The sequence below is a fragment of the Oryctolagus cuniculus genome, chromosome 15 (assembly GCF_051225735.1).
Source record: "Oryctolagus cuniculus isolate XC-2025 breed Fujian yellow rabbit chromosome 15, ASM5122573v1, whole genome shotgun sequence".
NCBI lineage: Eukaryota > Metazoa > Chordata > Mammalia > Lagomorpha > Leporidae > Oryctolagus > Oryctolagus cuniculus.
The window spans coordinates 19,794,924-19,817,131 of NC_142881.1; the positions used below are offsets into that span (position 1 = coordinate 19,794,924).

Below are 22,208 nucleotides of genomic sequence, written 5' to 3' on the forward strand. Positions count from 1 at the left end.
ATGCAGAAAATCCAGGTTTAAACTCTGCTGTAACTTGGAGCAAAGCACCAGAGATCTCTGGATCTCCAGTCTGCCCATACATTGGTATAAACTTTTTGCCTTACTTATCTTATAGGGCAGTTTGAAGATCAAACAGACTAGTGCACGTAGACGTCACTTGCTAACATGAAAGCACATCAGTGTGGAAGTGGATCTCCGTGGCATCCCTTGTGCCCAGCACAGTGCTTGCAGCTCTGTCAGCGTTGACTGTGCCAAATCCCAGTGATGGCCTTGAGAACAGATCCGTGTATCACACACATTAGTACAAGTCTATACATGCACACGTTTTCCTTGGCTGGAGAACTCCACAGTCATGGGCCCAGGAGAGAAAGGACAGTATTGCAGACTGCTTGTCTGCCTAGGAGGTAGGGCAGGGTCGGATTGCAGTGACAGGAGTAAGGTGTCTACAGGCTTGTATGTAGAAATCTGGATTCATTTCACAAAGAAGGAGGCTTAAAGCAACAGAAATCTATTCTGCCACGGTTTGGGGGGCCAGAAGTCTACCACCAAGGTATTGGCAGGGCCGTATTGCCTCTAGGCATTCTAAGGGAGAATCTGTTTCTTGCCTCCTGTGGCTTCTGGTGGTTGCTGGTGCTCCCTGACGTGTAGCCATGTTGCTCCAATCTCCATCCCCATCTCTGCATTGCCTTCTCCAATTCTTTGTCTTTTTCTCCGGTCTCTTCCAGTTACATTTGTCATTTGCTTTAGAACTCACCTGGGTGATCCAGGATGATCTTATCTCAAGATCCTTAATTACATCTGCAAAGACCCTTTTTTCAACTAAATTCAAGTTCACAGGTTCCAAGGATTTGGAGGTGACGATATCGCTCAGATGCCATTATTCAACCCACTGCAGTATCTTATTGCTTTTCCACTTAGTTTTTTTTTTTTTAACAAGATTTTATTTATTTATTTGAAAGCCAGAACTGCAGAGAATGAGAGAGAGGGAGACAGAGAGAGCAAGAGAGATCTTCCATCCTCTGGTTCACTCCCCAAATAAGTCACAAAGGTCAGGGCTTGGTCAGGCCAAAGCTAGGAGCCAGAAGCTTCCTCCAAGTCTCTCACATGGGCACAGGGCCCAAGGACTTGGGTTATCCTCTGCTGCTTTTCCAGGCGCATCAGCAGGGAGCTGGATCAGAAGTGGAGCAGCCAGGACGCAGACTGGTGCCCATATGGGATGCCGGCACTGCATACGGTAGCTTAACCTGCTTTGCCACACTACTGGCCCCCCCAGTTAACACTGTATTTAGAAATGTCCTATGCTATGGAGCAGTCTTCCAAAAACATGTATTTGATGGCCCATAATCTTCTGTATGGTGGATACATCATAATCAGCTCAGTGCATTTTCCTCTTGTTGGACATTGCCCACAGTTATCATTAAGGATGCATAGCACGGCATTTGGAGTCGATGTTCCCAGGTCAAATTCTGCCTCAGCCACTTACCATGATGTGATCATAGTCAAGTTTCAGAAACCTTTCTAAGCCTCCGTTTTCTCATTTGTAAAATGAGGATCACAACACGTCATGGGGTGACTCAGAGGATCAGATGAAAGAGCATGTGTAAAGTGACCGGTGGCAGAGTGGCTCACACACAGAAGTGCTCAGTCAGTGGCAGCACTCCTGATGTACTGATGCTGCTGACCTCTCTGTTGATTTCCTTGGGCTGGATTCATCGAAGGTCTCTTTGCAGATCGAGAGGTGTGGGTAATTTGGCAGTTCTTGGTTTGTGTTATCAAATTGTGGCCCAGGAAAAGCACTGGCAGAGACATTCAACCTTACCCAGCCCTACACAGCAACTGCCACCCTGAGCTCTAATGTCCGCTTTCATCAACAGAAGAGGATTTTATGAGTGGATGAAGATTCGAAAAATCACGTAGTCTACTTGGAGCAACAAATTGCGTACTGAAACAAGAAAAACAACAGCAAAAAAAAAAAAAGAATTACTAAATCAATGTTTATGTTTATGGGACGCCTACTCTGTGCTATTGTCCTAAATAATAGATATAATACGTTAGATAGATATAATACACAACAGGCACGGTGCTTGCCTTCATGCATCTTATAATCTATAGGTGCAAGCTACGTTGTAGCACATCAGTACTACAGCAGAATTCAGGAAGAACAGAGCCCCATGGAGACCAGGTGGAGAGGGGAGGCTTCAAAAAGCAGACCCCCCATGGATTTGAAGACAGCACAGACTAGAAGAAGTGACTGGGTGGGCATGGAAACTTGTGATTCACTGCCCGGAAGGCTCTGGAGTACAGCAGCGGAAAAAGCACTGGGGGACTCCGTCATGGGAGGCCAGGGCGGCCTGAGCAAGGGCCTGGCAGAGAGATCGTATTTGTTTTTCTTTAGGAAACCAGAGACTTAGCAACATTTTCTGAGCAGAGCAAGGCCAATGAAAGGCATTGAGGTCGAGTAGGAGGATTTGGATGTCAGCTCTGGAGTGAAGGCCTATTAGGCTCGGACACTGCCGATGCAAACCTCGTCTCAGTTTCCAAGCAAGAGCATGGCAGCAACACCTGGTGGCAGAGCTATACTACTTGGCACACGGAGGCCTAAGCCTCTGCCCACGTTTTCCTCCACCCGTGATTTTCTTCTGATGCTCAACACTGAGTATTACATGAGCTACGAGTTTCTTTGAGTGGTTGACATTGATTCCTGAGGTTTGGGAATAAACAGATCCTAGTTGTGCTGGTCTTGGGATGCGTTAACCTGGTGTTTATCATTAACCGTTGGGGAAGGCATTGTGGCACAGTGGGTTAAGCTGTAGCTTGTGATGCTGGCATCCCATTTGAGGGCCAGTTCAGGTCCTGGTTGCTCCACTTCCAAGCCAGCTCCCTGCCAGTGCACATAGGAAGGCAGTGGAAGATGGCTCAAGTACTTGGGCCCCTGCCACCCATGTGGGAGACCTGGATAGAGTTCCAGGCTCCTGGATTTGGCCTTGCCCAGCCCTGGCCATGGTGGCCATTTGTGGGAGTGAGCTGGCAGATGAAAGACCTCTCTCTTCCTCTCTCCCTCCCCCTCTTCCTCCCTCCCTCTCTCTCTCTTGCTAACTCTGCGTTTCAAACATTTATAAAAAATATTACAAACTATCTGCACCACAAGTGTTTCTGAGCCAGTGACTCTTCCACTGCAGTGTAGACCCCAGAAGATGAGGAGTATCTCCTGACTGTCCAGGTCCTTGTTCCCTTTGGTGACCAACGTGCCGCTCTGGTAGGGACAGGGGTGTAGAGAAGGAGGAAACCTTTCCCCCTGCCCACCACTTGGTGGTGACAAGGGAGGGAATGTGGGGGCCTTGAAGGGACTTTGGAGAGACCCCATGAGGCCCACTCCCCAATCACAGGCCCAGTGAGTAGCAGTGAGAGGTTGGCTCACTTAGAAATCTTCCGAGAACACAGAAAGAGCCACTTCTCTGATGTCCTCCTGTTCTTGTGGACTGCACCTCACCATGTGCTCCTACCTAACAGACACAATTTCTGTCTTGTCTTGGGACACAGGGAAGCCTCCTGAGGCCCCCACATGTTGAGCGTGGGTCAACATGTATCCTATATGGGCTGGGGCCCTCTGTCCATGATACTGGGATCAGCGGTCCCGGGGGAATCATCAGAGTTAGAGAGAGGCTCAAGATCACCCGAGCAGCCCCCTGATTGGGGTGCAGAGGGCTGGAGTTAGGGCAGGCTCAGCACCCACATCTCCTGCACCTGGACTGGAGCCTCTACTTCGACTTTGCCAGACCTCTGAGAGTTGATCGACCCTTCTTGAAGGTCATTTTCACCAGTGGAGGTGGTGTGGGCTTGCCATCACATGAAATATCCCTCTTTTACTTAAAAATAGCAAAGTTCCCAAATGGGTCAGGAAAATCGATGGATCTATTTAAACTCAAACAAAAACAAATCAGGTAAAACCACAAAAATTTATAAAAATTTATCCTGGGAACACTGTCCTTGCCATACAACTAAATAAGTACTGCCAAAGGCCAATACTGAGAAAGACGAACTGGGGAAGTTCTCAACAAGAGGATTTTTCTTTGAAAAGGCCTGGGGCAAGGAGATTAAACAGCACAGAGAAGGTGAGGAATGCTTGCCAGTGATGGTGCCAAGAGGGACTTACTGGTGACAAGGGAAAAGGCCCTCATCTGCCTATACAAGGTGGGCATGTGGGACATGGGGAGGTGGGTGGGAAGTGACAGTAGAAAGCCCATAGTTCATGGAGCCACCCTGCAGAAGACCAGCACACTCAAGGAATGGGGCTTCATAAATGAACTGGACTCTAACCAGACCCTGCAGGTGCTCTGAGCTTTACTGCTGGGGCCCTCTGTCCATGTTGTCCTTCGCGAGATATTCCTCTTGTCCATCTCAGTCTGATGCCATCCTTCCCATTCTCCCACTCACTCACTCATGCATCAGTATGTAACAATCAGGGGCCGGTGTTGTGGCAGAGCAGGTTAAGCCACTGCTTACGGTGCTGGCATCTCATGCCAGAGCACCTGTTTGAGTCCTGGCTGCTATGCTTCTGATCCAGCTCCCTACTAATATGCCTGAGAAAGCAGCAGATCGCCAGAGTGCTTGGGCCCCTGACGCCCATAGGGATACCTGGATAGAGTTTCTGGCTCTTGGCTTTGGCCTGGCCTAGACCTGGCCATTGTAGCCATTTGGTGAGTGAACCAGCAGCTGGAAGACAAACTCTCTTTTTCTCTCTCTGTCACTCTGCTTTTAAAATAAATGAATAAACCTTTTTTAAAAAAAGGCAAGAAAATGGTTAAAGTGCTTGATAGCTTTGCTCTCTTACAACAAGTGCGGTGATTGAATTGTACCAGGAGCTGGAGGTTCAAAGAGCACATACTCCCAAGCTTGAGAGTCCTGACTTGAGAATGTTGTTTTCAGAGGAAGAGAGAAAGTAGGGGAAGTAGAATAGAGCTGTGAAATCAAAAGGGAGGGTGGGGACCATGGGAAGCTACAGTGTGGGGAGCAACTCAGACTGGACTAAGTTACTGGAATTAAGACTTATTCTATGCATCTGCTCTCCCACAATATGGCGCTGGGAGAGGAGAAAACAGCTTCTACGCAGCTGCCTCTTGCCAACTTGAGTGATGACCTCCAGGAGCTGATCCTGCTCCTGATTGGAGGAGAGCAGCGTACTCGGCGTATGGGCAGCCAAGTTGGGATTGGCGGAGGAGGACTATAAAGGAGGAGAGAGACGGCATGCACCAGGAACATCTAAGGGGAACATCTACCTGAAGGAACACCTGTGCAGCCCCCGAGAGAGCCGGCCGGCGGTGTGCTGCTCCCCCGCGGAAGTGGGGAATGTGGCAGGGGGAACCGCCCTTCCACGGAGGTGGAAGGGTCGGTAGCCAACCCGGGAAGAACCAGCAGCAAACCCGGAGAGGGCCGAGCAGACAAAAGAACAGCGCAGGGTCCTGTGTCGTTCCTCCACGAAGACGGGGAGCGACATAATGGTGCCGTGACTCGGATATGAAGCCTAGGCAGCGTTTAGTGTCGTTCCTCCACGAAGAGGGGGAGCGACATAATGGTGCCGTGACTCGGATAGGAAACCTAGGACGGATAGGAAACCTAGGAGGGAAGAAGTGGGAAAATACCGGAGAGAGAGACTAGAAGAGCCTAGGGGAAAGCCGGATGGAAAAGGTGTCAGAAGAAGCTATTGAAAGCCTAGGCATAGGCCGGCGCCGCGGCTCACTAGGCTAATCCTCCGCCTAGCGGCGCCGGCACACCGGGTTCTAGTCCCGGTCGGGGCCCCGGATTCTGTCCCGGTTGCCCCTCTTCCAGGACAGCTTTCTGCTGTGGCCAGGGAGTGCAGTGGAGGATGGCCCAGGTGCTTGGGCCCTGCACCCCATGGGAGACCAGGAAAAGCACCTGGCTCCTGGCTCCTGCCACCAGATCAGCGCGGTGCGCCGGCCGCAGCGCGCCTCCGCGGCGGCCATTGGAGGGTGAACCAACGGCAAAGGAAGACCTTTCTCTCTGTCTCTCTCTCTCACTGTCCACTCTGCCTGTCAAAAAAAAAAAAAAAAAAAAAAAAAAGCCTAGGCATAGACTCGGATACGGACTGTGGGAAAGAAGTTAGGATTTAAAGTGAAAGCAAGAAGAAACTTAGACTCAGATACGGACTGCAGGTTGAAAGTGAAAGTGAAACCTATAAGAAACTTAGACTTGGATACGGACTGTGGGGAGAGGCCAGGAGAAATGAGGGAGGAGTATTGTTGGAGGAAAGCTTGGAGAAATATACCGGGTAGAGAAAAATGTTAGGGAGGATGAAGCCGCGAGTGCAGGCTGAAGTGGAGACGGAAGCCATCTTGGAATTCTTCAAGTCAGCCCGGGGAGCAAAAGGCGAAAATCTGGAACCAGAGGCAGAGACGTGGGCCACCAGGTTGGAATTCGCCAGGTTAGTCCGGGGAACTTGGACTGAATACCGGTGGTGGCGGAAACGTGAGCTGTGCTGTGTGACTCGTGGAAGCCGCCGCGTGCAGAGAGAGCGCGTGGGGCACAAGTAGATAGGGAACCCGGGGCTAGTGCGAGGCCGTGGTGCGGACGCGAAGGGCGCGGAGACCGCGGAGTGCGCGCGCGAAGCCAGGAAGCCGCGCAGATGAGAGAAGCGCGGGCTGAAGCGGCTCAGAGCCGGGAAGCCGCCGAGAAGCAGCCTCGGGGCGGGCGCCGGGAAGCCGTGGAGATAAGAGAACAGAAGGTTTAGAAGTAAAATGAGAGAAATAGGAATGCTGGCAGATAGAAGTAAAATAGAAGAAATAGGAATGCCCGGACATAGAGAAATAGAGAAAGGCCTCCCCACAACACGCACGGCAATGAGAGAACTTGGATTCGGTCTGCCTTATTAGTAAGACGCTAAGCACCTGTGGGCGGCTGCAGGTCACCGAAGACAGGCACGAATCAACATCAATAAGTCTCCCCACAATACGGCAATGAGAAGGCTTGGATTCGGTTTGCCTGATAGGAGTCGTAAGCACCTGCAGGCAGTTCTAGCAGAGTAGAGCATGTGCTGCAGGGCACCGAACACAGGCACGCATCAGCGCCTAAAAACCTCCTCGCAACATGGCGAAGAGAGGACCCGGATTCGGATTGCCTTATTGGTAGGGCTTGTAAGCACCTGTGGACAACTCCAGCAAGCAGAGCAGAGTGTGTGCCGCGGGGCACCGAAGACAGGCGCGTATCAACGCCAAAAATAAAAAGAAAGGGGGATCTGTGGGGAGCAACTCGGACTAGACTAAGTTACTGGAATTAAGACTTATTCTATGCATCTGCTCTCCCACAATATGGCGCTGGGAGAGGAGGCAACAGCTTCTACCCAGCTGCCTCTCACCAACTTGACAAGCTGCAGGAGCTGCTCCTGATTGGAGGAGAGCAGCGTACTCGGCGTGTGGGCAGCCGAGTTGGGATTGGCGGAGGAGCACTATAAAGGAGGAGAGAGACGGCATGCACCAGGAACATCTAAGGGGAACACCTGTGCAGCCCCCGAGAGAGCCGGCCGGCGGTGTGCCGCTCCCCTGCGGAAGTGAGGAAAGTGGCAGGGGGAACCGCCCTTCCACGGAGGTGGAAGGGATGGCAGCCAACCCGGGAAGAACCAGCAGCAAACCCGGGGAGGGCCGAGCAGACAAAAGAACAGCGCAGGGTCCTGTGTCATTCCTCCATGAAGACGGGGAGCGACATAATGGTGCCATGACTCGGATATGAAGCCTAGGCAGCGTTTAGTGTCGTTCCTCCACGAAGAGGGGGAGCGACACTACAGGATAGATGAGGGCGCATCAAACTCTTCGTGGGAGATGCCTCTCAATGAAAAAGCTATGCTCAGATTTCATTTTGTTTTTGTACCAAAATAAATCTATCCTTTAAATATTTTTTGATAAATTTTTTGAAGTACCCTCATATCTGCTACATCTAAAGGTACTGAAATATAAAATATGTTAACACTTGTTACTAGCCAAACAAAGCAAAATCAGCAGAATTTGGGGCCCCTGACTGTAGAGAGCAAGTTGCCTGGAAATGAAATATGGGGGAAAGAGCTGAAAGTGTCTTGGCTGTAGAGCCAGAAAAAGGATGGAGACAGTCCCGCTGGTGCCGCATCCTTGCCGTGGCTGTCCCTGCATCTGTCTCCCTGTGGGTGCCCCTGCATCCTCTCACTCGCCCTCAGGGGCTCCCCTGTCCCCAGTCACTTCAGACACCCCCAAGGTGGAGTCATGGGCAGGAAAAATGGGAAGATGGGAAGGGGCCTGCATGGTCACTCCCAGGTGCAGACAGGAGGGCCGCTGTGCCCAGTGAGACTTGAAGACTCGGGGGTGAGGTAGAGTGGGAGAGATAAACAAAGAAGTTGAAGCAGAAATGAGTTGAGATGGCTTCATAAGCAGAGAAAACAAGATTATACAGTTGACCTACTTGTGGGTCATTTCAGCAGTAAGTTCCGAACACAGTTTTGTGTTACTTGTGCCCCGTTATTGGCTACTTCAGAGCCTGAAGGTGGGAGCTTATTTGGGGACCCCTTCCACTCTCCCTGTGCAATAGGAAATACGTGAAGGAACTTATCTAACAAGCAAACACATATCAGAGCCAAGACGATGATGGTGCTTTTGCCTCTTTGCCCTGAGTGGACTGCCCTTCCACGTCTGTACTGGAGTTTCCAGCACCTACCGCCTTCCCAGTGTTGCAGAAGGAAGATACCCAGCCTTCCTGTTTTTGCTTCCCCTGCAATGTGGATTAAAAACTGAATTCATTTGGCCAGATCTTTGTAAGGCAGACAGCCTTAGTTGGCAGGAGGAGGAGTTTTCTTCTCATAAAGGAAAAAATATTTGTAAGGGCAATTGCAATACATAAACACTTCTCTTGCCAGACACAGGCATCTAATTGCTCATTTCTGCTGCCTCCCCACCCCCCAAGACAGAATGCAAAGATTTTCCTGCAGGGAACACAGCTGCGTGAGCCAGAGCCTTGAGTGACAGGCTCGGGAATGGCAAGCCCCAAATGCAGTGCTGTAGCCTTTTACTCAGATCTCACTTAGAGGCTGTCCCACCTCACCTCGCCCTAACAGTCATCCCAAGGTGTCAGGGCAGTAGAGCTACCTGTTCTGGGAAGTGTGTGTACATATGTATTTGAGGGGCTGGTGTTTTGGCACAGCAGACTGGGCCACCACCCATGATGCTGACACGCCATATAGGGGCACCAGTTGAGTCTTGGCTGCTCTGCTTCTGATGCAGCTCCCTGATAATGCACTTGGGAGAGCAGCAGAAGTTGACCCAAGCACTTGGGACCCTACAACCCATGTGAGGGACCCAGATGGATATCCAGACTCTTGGCTTCTGCCTGCCAGTCCCAGCCATTGTGGAATTTGGGGAATGAGCCACTGTATGGAAGATATCTTATTTCTCTGTCTCTCTTTCTGTCTCTCTGCTACTATGGCTTTAAAATAACATAAATCTTTTTTCTCCCCAAGATTTATTAATTTACTGAAAGAATACAGAGAGTGAGAGAGGGAGAGACAGAGATAGAGGCGAAATCTTCCTTCAGCTGGTTCACTCCCCAAATGACACAACGACCAAGGCTGGGACAGGCAGAAGCCAGGAGCCAGGAGTTTCCTCTGGGTCTCCCATGTGGGTGCAGGGGCCCAAGTACGTGGACCATCTTCTGCTGCTTTCCCAGGTACACCAGCAGGGAGCTGGATGGGAACTAGGGTGGCTGGGACACGAACCAGCACTCATATGGGTTGCCAGTGTTGCTGGTGGTGGTCTGACCCAGGTGCCACAGCACCTGCCCCTACAATAAATTTTTTTTAAAAAAGAAAGAGTGGCAGAGAGAGAAGAGAGATCTTCCACCCAGTAGTTCACTCCTCAAATACCTGCAATAGCCAGGGCTGGGTCAAGTTGAAGTTGGGAGCCAGGAACTCCATTGTGTGCCACTTCCACATGCAATGGTAGACTCAACTACTGTGCCACCCCCTGCTGCCTCCCAGGGAGCATAGCAGCAGGAAGCTGGATCAGAAGCACAGGCAGGACTCCACCCCAGGCACTCTGGTACAAGACGCAAGTATCCCAAGCAGCAGCGCAACCTGCTGTGCCACAGTGCCAGCCCCAGTTACACCTTTCAAAGACTACCCTCAGAGACTGGAGAGGTACAGTCGAAACAGAGGTTGTTGTTCACTGTCACCTCACGCATAATAGCAGACAATGAGAAGTGTGGGGAGCAATCCGGACTAGACTAAGTTACTCGAATTAGGACTTATTCTATGCATCTGCTCTCCTCTGTGGGGAGCAGCTCGGACTAGACTAGGTTACTGGAATTAAGACTTATTCTATGCATCTGCTCTCCCACAATATGGCGCTGGGAGAGAAGTAAACAGCTTCTACCCAGCTGCCTCCAGTTCAGCCAATTAACTGTGGGACTTGCTCCTGATTGGAGAGCAGCGTACTCGGCGTGTGGGCGGCCGAGTTGGGATTGGTGGAGGAGGACTATAAAGGAGGAGAGAGACAACATGCACCAGGAACATCTAGCTGAAGGAACACCCATGCAGCCCCCGAGAAAGCCGGCCGGCGGTGTGCCGCTCCCCTGCGGAAGTGGGGAATGCGGCCAGGGGGAACTGCCCTTCCACGGAGGTGGAAGGGATAGTAGCCAACCCGGGAAGAACCAGCAGCAAACCCGGGGAGGGCCGAGCAGACGAAAGAACAGCGCAGGGTCCTGTGTTGCTCCTCCACGAAGAGGGGGAGCGACAAGAAGCAATTCAGAATGCCTATCCACTGAAAGGTCTGTACCGAAGAGTAGTACGAAGCCTTCAGCAAAGCCAAAGCTGAACGTCCTTGTAAGGTACAATTGCCAAGAAACAGCATAAATGAAAAGGCAAATCCTGGTAGCTGCAGGTTTTGCAAAAGTGAAAGGCTTTACAAAAGCAAAAGGCTTTGTATGCACAAGACTTTGCACCAGCACAGACGTCTCTGCCACAAACTGATGACAGCGTTACTTCTGGAAGGAGCCCAGGAGGCTGAGACAACCATGAGAGTGACCAAGGGTATTTCCTTTCATCGCATACACCTGTTCATCTTTTCAGTTTTGTCTGATGTGATGTGCACGATTTACGTGTTTTATAAGTACATTAATTCACTTTTAAAACAGAAATACTGGGGTGGGCATTATGGTGTAGTGGGTTAAGATGCTGCTTGCAATGCTGGCATCCAGTATCAAAGCAGTGGTCGGAGTCCCAGCTGCTCCACTTCCAATCCAGATCCCTGCCAATGCACCTGGGAAGGCAGCAGAAGATGGCCTGCACCTGCCACCCATGTGCGAGATTGATATGGAGTTCCTGGCTGTTGGTTTTCCCTGGCCCCGCCTCAGCTATTATGGACATTTGGAGAGTAAACCAGTGGATGGAAGATCTCTGTGTCTCTCCTCTCTCTGTCACTGAGTCTTTCAAATAAATTAAGTAAGCGTTAATTTAAAAAAACACCAACTACAAAAACATACATACTCATTTTAGTGTGAAGCATCAGAGAGCTCCTAAGGCCAGGGTCTGGGCTTTTACCCAGAGCTGGTTTGTGATGTGGCTCTTTCCAGAAGCTGGGCTGTGTTCCACCTGAAAGCTGACCTTAGGAAGGCCTGGGGCAGTTCTGAAATCTCCTAAAAGGGAAAAGCCACAAAGGCTACTAGAGCAAGTAGGAAAACAGTGATGAAATATTGGGGAGGGGGTGGGATGTGGGAGAGGAAACTCAGGGGTCTGCAGCTGGGAATGAAAAGAGGCAAAGGTAGGTCCTCAGCACTCTGTGGGTTCACTCAACGTCTTCACAACGTCATCGGGTGGCTTCTACTCAGTCATCGGCCTGAGCCACATCTGCAGAGGCCAGCGCCGTGACTGGCTTTTAGGGGACCTTATTCTGAACAGAGCACGTGGCTTGAAAATTCTAGGTGACAAAGACCATTCTAAAATGTACTACGAAGAGTGGTCATTTGGCCTGGCAGTTAACAGCTCAGTTAGGGTACTAGCTAACACACCCATATCCCATATCAGAGTGCCTGGGTTCAATGCTCAGCTCTGGCTCCTGGTTCCAGGTTCCTACTCACGCAGATCCTGGGAGGCAGTGGTGATGGCTCAAGTGGTTGGATTCCTGCCACCCACAGCTCCTGGCTTTGGCCTGGCCCAGCCCTCACTGCTGTAGGCATTTGCAGAGTGAACTAGCAAGATGGGACATCACTCTCTCTCTCTCTCAAGAAAATTTTTTGATGTATTAAGGTCACAGGGAAGGAAGGAAGAAAGCAAGGAAGGACACAGGAGTCTAAGAATCCAGGGTGTCTCACAGCATCCCCAGGCCCTCCCCCGGGGCGGGGGACCAGGAACATAGGGTGCACAGCAGGGAACAGCAGCAGGAGCTGAAGACACACTCAGGGCTCAGAGATTCAGACTGAACAAGCACCTGTGGCTCTAGAACCAGCAGACCAAACGCTCTTGACGGCAGTTAAGGAGACAACTGCACCCATGACCGGAGGCGAAGCAGCCAGCAGGGAGCCCAGAGGCTCCTGTCACTCAAGGCCCCTGCAGGGACCCTCTCTCACCGCTGCCATATCTGGACACCAAGCTGGGGTAGGCTCTGAAGGCAAGAATAACTCTGGCATTGCGATGTTACTAAATTCATGGGAAGCCCTTGCCTGAAATGCCCCACAGTGGGCATTTCCAGTTGGGGGAACAAGAGCAGACCTGTGGCTTGATGGCCTCCACCGCTGTTTACCACGACTTGATTCTACTTTGAGAAGTCAACATTCGGGCCGCTATGAACGTTCCCATCCTAGCCCATCTGAGTCATCAGCTGTGTGGCCATGTGGCTGCTTGTTCCTAGGACCACCCTGAGAATCATGGATGCTGCCAGAATATTCCAGAGGGTTTTTCCTTGTCTGCTCCTCTTCCCACATGTTCAGGAGCTCCTACGGTCCAGCGTCCTCGCTGGCAGTTGGGATTGTGAGACTTTCTAGTGTCTGTTGACCTACTGGTTCTGAGGCTTTCACTGTGGTTTGAACATTCAGGTCCAAGGTGGAAGTTCGGTCAAACACTTCTCACGAGGTCATCAGGCATTAGGATTTCCTCATACATAGTGTCCTTTATGATCTTGCCCATTTTTATTTGACTTGATCCTTACAGTGTGCTTCAACCTCTCTGCCATTTTGTGGCTTATTTTTCATCCTTTATGTGTCTTTTTTTTTTTTACTTTGGTGTTGTCTGTGTCATCATTTCTCAACCTGTGAGTGATGGACCCGTTTTTTCCTTTTATTTCCGTTAACGGCATACCAGGATGTTCTAAAATAAGATTATCAAATATAAAACAAAAAAGATACTAAGACAATTACCTAGGAAATCACACTGAGTCCTTCTCTGTGACTTTGGCTTTGAACACCCCATTAGGCTTTCTCCAAGCAAAGCACCTGTATTGAGCCAGACGTATTTAGACACTCAACAGATGCTTTAAAATCTGAAATGGAGAGGATAAAAATACCACACAGCCCCAGAATGCCGAAAATGGAGCAAGAGAGAAAAGAAAATAGAGCTATCAGACATGACAAAGAGGAACCCCAGGACACTGGGGTAATGACAAAATGTCCCTAAGCAGACAGGTCTGAAAACAACCAGACGAAGAACGGAATAGATTCTACCCTAGCAGATTTCTTGCCATATGAAATGGTCGACCAGACTCTCAAGCAAAGAACACAGTGAACCTACTCATTTACATGCCTCTACCCAGAATCCTCTGTGGTTTCGTCAGTTTGAGGAAGAATACTTCCAGCGTCAGAGTTTGGAAATGAAAGCAAATTAATTTTAGATATGGAAAGATCCTCTCTTGCCACTTGTTCACAGGATTCTTCATTGAAGTTTTGATTTCGTATCATCCAACGTCAGTTCATTTTTTCCCAGCTGGTGTCTGGAATGTTCTTTAGACTTTTCAGCTCGGTGGGAGTTAATTCAGCATTGCCTGTTTCAAACAGGTAACTTGTAAAAGCCAGCCTACACATTAGATTTTTGTTGAGTTCATTCCTAAATGGCTCACTCATAATCAGTGCCAGAGATAGAATCAGAGACGTAAAGAGAGAGGGTCAGAGAGGAACAGAGGAAGAGGGCACTCTACAGCAGTTGCGTCTTCATTTGTAAGTGGCACCTGCTTATTTTTCTTGACCTCCTTTCCACTAGACTCTGATCTGGCAGATAAGTGGCATAAAACTGTAATCGAAAGCGGTGACTTCCTGACTCACACAAGTTTTCCACACTATCCAATTTTCAGTTTGCTGGGTGTTAAAAGCAAAGAAATGGGGAATAACTCAGAGTCCTATAGCACCATAAATGCCCATGTGACTGTAGGCTGTGAGAGTGATGAGCATGTGTTGAGTGTGTGCTTTGGATGTGTTCAGTAGGTGTGCTCATGTGTATGGTCTTGTGTGTCTGTTGTATGTGTGTGTGTGTGTGTATTGAGATGTGTGCTGAGAAGGTGTGAGTGTTGAAAGCCTATGTAGGGGGCTGGCACTCTGGCTTAGCAGGTAAAACCACTGTCTGCAGTGCCAACATCACGTATGGGCATCAGTTGGAGACCTGGCTGCTCCTCTTCCAATCCAGCTCTCTGCTATGGCCTGGGAAAGCAGTAGAAGATGGCCCAAGTCCTTGGGCCCCTGCACCCATGTGGGAGACCTGGAAGAAGCTTCTGGCTCTTGGCTTCTGATGGGCACAGCTCTGGCCATTGCAGCCATCTGGGAGTAAGCCAGCAGATGGGAGACCTCTCTCTCTCTCTGCCTCTCTGTAATTCTGCCCTTCAAATAAATAAATAAATCTTTAAAAAAAGAAAAAGAAAGCCTATGTATACTGAATATCTGGCCATTGACTGTGTGCTATTGAGTGTGTGCTAATATATATGTGTGTTGAGTGTGTGAGTGTGTTGAGTGTGTGTATGTGTGCCTGCAAGTGTGAAAGGGATGTGTGTGACAGGCACACCAATAGGATTAACCCCTCCCCCCACCTTTAGGGTACATGTGTGGTGTCAGTAATCCAAAGGGCTGTTCCAGAATCTGGTTGGCAGCTTTGATACAAATGAGAAGGAAAGGCCCAGCCCTGATAACCCCATGGAGGGATTATCCTGAGCAGTCTGGAAAAGCTGGGAATATACCAGGACTGGTCTCTGTCCTAGCACTGGTCTCTGTCTATGCTGTGACAACATGTCTGGTGTCTTCGTAGTCATATCTTTCTTCACTGGGACCCACAGCCACTTTCGCTCCATTCACAAGTTAAAAAATGAATCTTAATTATCCAGAGACAATCACTGGATGGGACTCAATTCGCCAAGAAATTGTGTAGGGCAGGGGAGGGCAATGACAGCAAGTTGGCTTGCAGGTCTCTCGTCCTAACAGGTACAATCTCCTCAACTTAATGGAAAGCTCCTTGAGATCTGGGATTTTGCTCTTCGTTTCCTGATCCAGCACCTTCCCAGCTCTCTCACACATGGCACTGTTAAGCTTTTAATAAAAACAATGGGAATAGTGGGTAAAGCCACTTCCTGTGGTGCCGGCATCCCATACGGGCACCGGTTCAAGTCCCAGCTACTCCACTTCTGATCCAGCTCTCTGCTATGGCCTGGGAAAGCAATAGAAGATGGCCCACGTCCTTGGGCCCTGCATCTGCGTGGGAGACCCAGAAGAAGCACCTGGCTCCTGGCAGATAGGCCCAACTCCTGCTATTGTGGCCATCTTGGGGAGTAAACCAGCAGATGGAAGACCTCTCTCTCTCTCTGCCTCTGTAACTCCACCTTCCAGATAAATAAATAAGTCTTTAAAAAATAAAAACAATGGGAATAGCCAATATGGGACAGCTGTTTGTCCTGGACCCAGTGCTGAAGCTTTGCTCCAGTTCACAAAGTCCATGTAGTGTGGCCCAGCAGACTTCTGCGTCCTCGGCTCTGAGCTCCAGCCACATCGACCTTCTTTTTCTTTTTTCCCTTTCTGTTTCTCGAGTCCACTAAGTTGGACCTTACCCTAGGGCCTTTGCACTTGCAGCTCCCACTGCCTAGATTGCCCCATCTCTAACCTTGGCAAGGCCAACTCTGTCAAATGCTGCTTGAAGGCCAAGGAAGTTCAGAATAGATCAGGAACTTGGACTTGGGCAGCACAGACATAGTTGGTCATCCTGACAGCTATGGTCTCCATGGCTTAGTGAAGACAGAGGCCGGAGCTGGAGGATAGAGGAAAAGACAAAGTATGCAGAGGAGACAGTGACTATAAAAGTTTGACCATAAAAAGAAGCAGAAAATAAGGTGACGGCAGGGAGATGCAGAGTCAAGGAGGGTTCTTGTCTGCTTGCTGCCTCGGAAGGCAGAGGTAAACAGAGCCTTCTGTGTACCATAGAAGTGACATCGGCCTCTGGCTGAGGTCCCAGAGGAGACGGGAGAGGGAGCAATTGCTGGGAATAGGCTTCAGCAGGAGAACAAAGTGAGAATGGGACCTGATGGGAACGTGTTGCAGGATCGCCAGGCTTATTGCTCACACGATCTTGGGAAGTACACATTGTTCTGCCTTTTATTTTAAAGCTGAGGAGCCCAGGGAGCAGAAATGCTCAATAACGTGCCCAAGAACACGCAGCATGCGAGTGGAGGAGTTGGGATTTGGAGACTTTTGACTCACTTCTGTTTAATTATAAAATCCAAGTGCAAGATTATGAAGGATGCAAATTCAGCTCCTTAAATCAGAACAAAGCCCAGGAGGATCAGAGACACACCTCAAACCCCAGGCTCCTGATTCAGGGGGCTACAATGGTTTCTCAATGGGGAAAACATCAGGATTTTCTTCAGTGTCCAAAAAACGCATCTGTTGGCAACGTTGTGTTTCTTAACTGAAGGTGGACCCATGGGTGTTTGCACCGAGTTCGGTCCCTGAGGCACGTTTGTTTTGAATGCTTTTCTGTATATATTTCACTGTAAGAAGGTTAAAGACAAACCTGAGCTGCCTCGTTGGCATTAGATGATGTGGGAACATCTCCCTCCAAAGCATGGCCTATCTTGGAAGCTGCAGCCCTGCCTGGCTGTCAGACCCACCTGGGTAACCTCTAAAATAAGGAGTCTCCCCCAGGACTCAGGGCCCTGGAGCTCTCTGGCACAGGGCGCAGGGCCCAGAACTTGATTCATTGAAGAGCTCCCCATTACTCTAATGTGCAGCCAAGTTTGGGAATTGCTTGCCTCTAGTATGCCAATGGAGCTCAAATTAATGCTTTCTGCAATGTTATTTTCTATAGCCTGTGCAGATGCTCGAAATATTCCTATGCTTCAGGTAGAGAGAAGGCTGGTCCACTCAGCAATGCTGTGCTGTCTCTGTGCTACAGCCTGAACTTAACAGCATATCTTACATTCCTTCTAGTCTTTCCGTTGCTTTGTGCCATGGAAGTGAGATACGCAAATAAGTTAAAAGGAAACCCTTTCACTTAAACACTAAATGATCATCAAGCTGATTATCTCTCTCCTTTCAAAATTTTTGTCTCTGGATACCTGCCGGGGACAGAGGCCTCAGGCCACTCCAAGAAAGGAGCTACGTAAGGAGCCTGGAGCCATGGGTGGAGGCACGGGCACCTACCTGGACCAGCCTCTGGAGCAGCGTAACTGCTGTGCACCTGCTCAGACGGCCGCGGGGGCACGCTGCTGAGAGCAGGAGCAGTTCTCTGAGCCAGGAGAAAGCCCACAGCCGCTACGGTCACTTCCAGAAAGGAAGGACAGGAGAAGGCCAGAGCTGAGCCGGGGCCTGAGCCAGCTCTGAGGGTGTCACTTTCCTCATTGTCTACCCTAGAAAGAACCCAGTCAAAACGCAGTTCCATCCGCCACCCTTCCCCAAAAAGAAAGGAGAAAGAGAAGAAAGAAGCAAGCAAGGCCTGGCTCTGCAGTCTGAATCTTGGGAATGCACAAGCAACAGCAGCAAAGACTCTATTGGAATTTGACTCATCCCTGGCAGTGGATTGTGTTTTTCTCTCTCCTTCCTTGTGACACAGAGGAGCGAGGTGAGTAACACAGTGAGAGAAAAATAGATCCGCAAAGGCCTCCATTATGCTAAAGGCCTGTGTCACCAGCTGGGCGGCAGGGGGTGTAGTCACCGCCCAGGAGCAGGGGAGGATGCACACATCTGACGCCTTCTCCCCCTCCCGGGCTGTTTGGGATTCCAAAGACACAACAAGCAGGGACCGAAAACTGAGAAACACATAGAATTCTGAAAGACCCCTGCTGGGGGCTGTGAGAGAGCCCTGGGATTCAGTGATTCCCAAGGGTGCATGGACCCGCTGCCCAGGAGACTGGCCCCGCCCCCAGACACAAGAACCACCTCGTGATGTTTACTGAGGGACAGTCGCATGCCAGGCGCTGAGCAAGGCGTTGTCAGTGGGCTGTATTTTCTAGTTCACATGCACACGCGTGTGTGCGCATGCACACAGAGGTGGGGACAAACATCAGCTCCTTTCACAGACAGGGAAACTGAGGCTCAGGGAGCTTCCTTCATTCCCTTGCCCAGGATTTGGAGGTTAATGCATGACCCAGGCCCAGACGGCTGTCAGAAGACGGCTGTCTATCTCCACAGCCTTCTCAGAATATCAGCTTTGTTCAATGCAGTTATTTGGAGAAAGAGCAAGAAAAGAACTGGAAAAGTTTCATCTCTTTTGCTTCATAGCCCCTCCGCCTCCTGTCTCAGAGACAGGACTAGGGAGCAGTAACGCTAGGCTTCCTAGAGGCGTGTCCCATCACCTCCTGAAAGGAGGAAATGAAGGTGCAGTCATTACCAGAGCAAGAGGCTTATTAATAAGGCAGCAGGGCACAAATCCCAGCTCATCCTGTGATGCCTCTCCCTCCCTTACAGAGACTTAAACATTAGAAGCCTCCATCTCTCTCTACACAGTTTTTAAAACTAGATGCAGTCCCAATGTATCAGAAAGCTATATTGCCCTCCGGAATGGACCACATTATCCTCCTACTCAGCTGGAATCATAAGAGGGAGAACAAGAAATGTTTGTCTCAACGGCATTTTCTTATTCAGCTAATTGATTTTTTAAATAGCAATAATGCTTGCACATGCAGCCGCCTAATTATGGGCAGCTTTTCATTTGCGCTAACTTCACAGCTGCCTTGTCAGTGACTGGTGGTACCACGGAGACACCACAGTGACGATACCAGCTGCCACTGTTAATTTCTGAGAGGGGTGGGATGAGAAAGGCCTGACTCCCCATTGACCAAGGTCAGCACAAGTGCCTGTCTTCAAACAGGGGCCTCTGTACACGGAGCACCCGCTCTGTCCCTCTCGCTTCCTTCAACCCCACTTCACATGAAATCATGGAACTCGGGATCTTCCAGAAAACTTGAGGTCCAGAGAGGTTAAATGACTTGCCTAGGGTCACACAGCTAGTCACCTTCAAGGGCTGGAATGGAAGCCCTGGCCTCCTGATTTCTTAGTTATTAAAAAAATGATGGGGGGCCAGCGCCATGGCTCACTAGGCTAATCTTCTGCCTTGCGGCGCCAGCACTCCAGGTTCTAGTCCCAGTCAGGGCGCCGGTTCTGTCCCGGTTGCTCCTCTTCCAGTCCAGCTCTCTGCTGTGGCCTGGGAGTACAGTGGAGGATGGCCCAAGTGCCTAGGCCCTGCACCCGCATGGGAGACCAGGAGGAAGCACTTGGCTCCTAGCTTCGGACTGGGGCAGCACGCTGGCCATAGCAGCCATTTGGGGGGTGAACCAACAGAAATTCCTTTCTGTCTCTCTCTAACTCGGCCTGTCCAAAAAAAAAACGGTGGGGGAGGAGCACTGTCGTGCAGTAGGTTAAGCTGCTACGTGGGATGCCTTCAACTCATCTGAAAGTGCCTGGTTCTCCCGATCCAGCTGCCTGCTAATGCACATGGGGGTCAGCAGGTAATGGCTCAAGTACTCAAGTTCCTGCCACCCACGTGGGAGACCTGCATGGAGTTCCTGGCTCTGGGTTTCGGCCTGGCCAAGCCCTGGTTGTTGCGGCCATTAGGGGAGTGAACCAACAGATGGAACATCTCTCTCTCTCTCTCTCTGCCTTTCAAATAAACACATATTTAAACACTTTTAAATTGAAGCCTACATACAGAAAGGTGTATATTCCCTAACTGTACGGCTGACGTGACATCTCCGCATGCACGTGTCCATGTCGCATCACTGTCACCCAGGTGGGGAATGCATCAATTCATGCTCCCGGCAGCTCCCGGGTGCTTCCTTTGCTTACCATCCCAGTCACCCTCCCAGATAACCACGACTCTGATTTCAAACAGCAGAGATCCACACGGCATGGCCAGTGTTCTGCAAATAAAGGGCTGTTTTATATGGACTTAAAATGAGCCTTCACTTTTCATGGAGTGTGTAGTAAATGGTCTATTAAGAAAGCATCCCCTAAACTGATCCTCTGTAAAAAAAAAAAAAAAAAAGAAATTATCAATTCCCAACTTGACTCTCACTGGGATTAAACATGACAATAGGTCTGCTCTGATTTCATCATCATTTAAAAAAAAATCATCTATTATTTTTCACTTTATGTTTCTGTGTGGGAGCAAACTGTTGAAATCCATACTTAATGTATACTAAGCTGATCTTCTGTATATTAAGAGAATCGAAAATGAATCTTGATGTGAATGGAAGGGGAGAGGGAGTGGGAAAGGGGAGGGTTGTGGGTGGGAAGGACGGTATGGGGGGGAAGCCATTGTAATCCATAAGTCGTACTTTGGAAATTTATATTCATTAAATAAAAGTTTAAAAAAAAAAAAAAGAAAGCATCCCCAAAGGAAACTATTCCCATCAAGGAATCTGGAGTCTCTTCAGAGGGTGAGGGTTTGTTTTGGAGCTAGATACAGGTGGTGGCTGCACAATCCTGCGAATGTACTCAGTGCCACTGGATGGTTCAGTTATAAGTGGTCAATTCTATGTTATGTGAGATTCACCTCATTACGAAAAAAAAAAAAAAACTTACCACTTAAAGATATGTACATTTTGTTGTATGCAAATTTAAGCTAAAAACAAACTACAAAACTATTCAACTCTTAATAAAAAGGGGCCAGCATTGTGGTATAGCAGGTAGAGCCACAACCTACAACCAGGCATCACTTATGATTTGTGTCCCAGCTGTTCCGTTTCCAGTCCAGCTCCCTGTTAATGGCCTAGGAAAGCAGTAGAAGATGACCCAAGTGCACCCATGTAGGAGACTGGGAAGAAGCTCCTGGTACCTGGCTTTGGCCTAGCCCAGGACTGGCCACTGCGGCCATTTGAGGAGTGAACCAGCAGATGGAAAAACCCCTCTCTCTCTTTCTCTCTCTCAACCTCTCCCTCTCTCTGATTTTCAAGGTAAACAAACAAATCTTTATAAAAAGGGGAAAAAAGGCAAGCAGCATTCCCTGATGAGGGTCCGTCAGCCTATCCCACGAGCCCCAGTGGCTCTGCTGCACTGGCCTGGCGCTTTCCTCCTCACCATCCGATAGAGCCTTCCCCAGGGTCATCTTGCCAAAGCGGACGGGCAGCTCTTGGTCCTCATCTTATTCACCCCCTGGGCAGCATCCAACCTAGAAGACAGCTCTCTTGCTCTTGAAACACTTGTTGGGGATTCCCCGATGCCTCATCTGTCTGGCTTTCTTCTCGCCTCGCTCCCTTCCTCATTCTCCTCTGTTCCTTCTCCCCTTCTCAGAATGCTGCAGAGCCCAAGGCTCCGGTGTTGGGCCTCTCTCCTCTCTTTAGCTGGGTAGCTCCTCCAGGCCAGCTACTTGTCTATGATTTTCAAGGATCTTCAGTTCAGACGTCTCCCCTGCACTCCCAGCCTGCACTACCTTACCACCTTCTTGACATCTCCACCCAGACGTCTCACACAGCGGAGGCACAAACATGGATTCCCTCCTCCCCCAGCAGGCCTTTCTTGTTGTGATGGGCAGCACCACTAGCCAGTGCTCGGCCTGTAACTTAGTCACTGTGCTTGAAGCGTCTGTCTCCTATCCTCACACCTGCTTCTAACTCACAGCGCATCCCATTTGCTCTGCCTCCAAAATGTGTCCCAAACACAGCCACCTTTCTCCACGTCCACCTCCGCTGCTCCACCAACCCTGCTCCCGGGCCCTCCGTCATCTCCTGCCCGGACTCTTGCCTTATCTCCTAAGAGGTCTCATCTCCCTCTCGCCTTCCTTCACTCCA

At 49.8% G+C, this 22,208-nt stretch overlaps 1 long non-coding RNA gene across 1 annotated transcript in view; it reads right to left on the minus strand.

The window, feature by feature from the left end:
* Positions 1–918: 918 nt before the first annotated feature.
* Positions 919–22,208, minus strand: part of LOC138845308 (uncharacterized) — a 44,488-nt gene continuing 23,198 nt past the window's right edge. Inside the window, exon 3 of the long non-coding RNA XR_016221574.1 lies at positions 919–1,942. This is a non-coding gene — a long non-coding RNA (uncharacterized LOC138845308). The remainder of the gene's footprint in view (positions 1,943–22,208) is intronic.